Raw genomic sequence first — 2,287 nt, forward strand, 5'->3', positions numbered from 1 at the left:
CTGTGCATTGGTTGCTTGCAGATGGATACTGACCAAAACTTCTTGGACATCCTTGATTTTGGTTACACGCAAACACAACTAGAAAGTCCAATTGAAGAGCAGGCAACTCCATCAACTCAGCATCGTTCTGCAATAACAGAGAAAGGAAAATCCAACAAAGGCAAAAATTGGTCTAGTGATGAGGACAAGGTTCTCATAGCAGCATGGGCAAATACAAGTTTGGATATTGTTGGGACAGATCAAAACCGGGATGCTTATTGGGATAGAATTTCAGAGTACTACAACACACAAGGAATCATCATGGCCGGAGCGTAATGCTAATGCAATCAATTGCCGTTACACAATGATTAACAGAGAGACCTCTAAATTTTGTGGTTGCCTTCAACAGATTTTAAATTGGCAAGAAAGTGGAAGGACTATACAAGAAAAGGTATGCGCCTTTCTTGTAATTCTATATGTGATGTGCAATATTTTATATGTGTTGTGCTTATTTTAACAACATATTTATATGTGCAGACAAACGATGCACACATTTTGTTCAAGGAAATGGATCTTAAAAAAAGAAGCCTTTCACACTGATGCATTGCTATGTAGAGTTTTCGAAGTATCCAAAGTGGCAGACAAGAGAAGTTGAAACTTCTCTTAAGAAACAAAAGAAGACCATTGATGCAAGTCCGGGCACAGCCACCAATGATCCGGCTGATGCATCCTCGGTACGTACTGATGCTACCTCGATACACACTGATGCTCTTGAACATGAGAAAAGACCTGATGGTGTGAAGAGGGACAAGAGAGGTAAAGCTGATGACAGTGCTTGCAAGCTGTCATTAGAAACTGTGTGGGCAGCAAAGCTAGAGAAGGATGAGATCAAAGAGGCGGCAAGAAATGCTCGCTATGCACAACAATTGGAATTGCGAAAAGAGGAGATTGCACTCAAAAAGAATGAGGATGCACGAAACGAGAGGGAGGATGCACGGAGACAGTTTGAATTAGATGAGAGGATCATGCTCATCGACACAAGTGGTATGACTGATGTTCAAAAGCAGTTCTACCAAGCTAAGCAGAAGGAGATCCTTGCTCGCGGCCTAGGGTAATGTGAGCTATATGTTGTAGTTGTAAGAACTATTTACTGCTTTCTGCTAGTTGAGGACATGGATTACATCACTCATTGCATAAATATTTTTATTGATAGCTGCATTACAAAGACATGGATTACTCGTTTCCAAACTTTTTCCACACATGGTCAATTAGATCAAGTTTAAGTTGGTCGTGTTCATCGAAATTTCTAATCCGATGAGTCATCTGAATAAAAGAGCTCAGTTCTTCCGCATGAGTACGAGAGACTGTGACTCTTTCTTCCATTGCCTCAAAAGTGCAGCTTTGCCGACCAGTTTGTCGCTCCTCTTCAACTATCATATTGTGCATTATGACACAAGCTTTCATGACATCAGTGATTTCTTTACGTTTCCATCCTTTAGCAGGTCCACGAACAATGGCAAAACGGGATTGCAGAACTCCAAAGGCTCGTTCCACATCTTTCCTAGCCCCCTCTTGCTTCTTGGCAAAGTTTTATGCTTTCTGCTAGTTGGAGCTGGTATGCTCTTCACAAATGTTGCCCACCGTGGATAGATACCATCTGCAAGGTAATACCCCATTGTGTACTGATGGCCATTGACGCTATAATTCACTGGAGGAGTTTGGCCTTCGGCTAGCTTTGTAAAAACAGAAGAACGTTGAAGAACATTTATATCATTCAGAGACCCTGGTAAACCAAAATAAGCATGCCAAATCCAAAGATCTTGTGAAGCAACTGCTTCCAAGATCATAGTGGGCTCGCTCACATGGCCTTTAAACATGCCATGCCATTTTTTGGGGCAATTTTTCCACCCCCAGTGCATGCAATCTATGCTCCCTAACATACCGGAAAATCCTCTTTCCTCCCCTATTGCAAGTAACCTAGCAATGTCTTCTTCATTTGGAGATCTCAGGTACTTTTCCCCAAAAACTTCACAAATTTTGATCACAAATTTCTTGCAAGACTCTAAATTAGTAGACTCAGCGGACCGGATGTACTCATCAACATAATCAGCTGCTACTCCATATGTTAGTATCCGCATCGCCGCGGTCATCTTTTGCAAAGGATGTAACCCAAGAGCTCCAGAAGCACTTCTTTTTTGCGTAAAATAATCATCATAGTCATGCTCAAGTATACCATCAGCTATGCGGTTGAACAAAGTACGCGACATCCTAAATCTGTGCATAAAAATTAAATGAGACAGGGAAATGA

At 41.5% G+C, this 2,287-nt stretch overlaps 1 pseudogene; it reads left to right on the plus strand.

Annotated features, from left to right (window-relative positions):
• Window positions 1–286: 286 nt before the first annotated feature.
• LOC125523058 (uncharacterized) lies at window positions 287–1,222 on the plus strand (annotated as a pseudogene).
• Window positions 1,223–2,287: the final 1,065 nt, after the last annotated feature.

This window comes from Triticum urartu, chromosome 2A (genome assembly GCF_056163025.1).
Source record: "Triticum urartu cultivar PI428250 chromosome 2A, HENAU_Tu73, whole genome shotgun sequence".
Taxonomy (NCBI): Eukaryota; Viridiplantae; Streptophyta; class Magnoliopsida; order Poales; family Poaceae; genus Triticum; species Triticum urartu.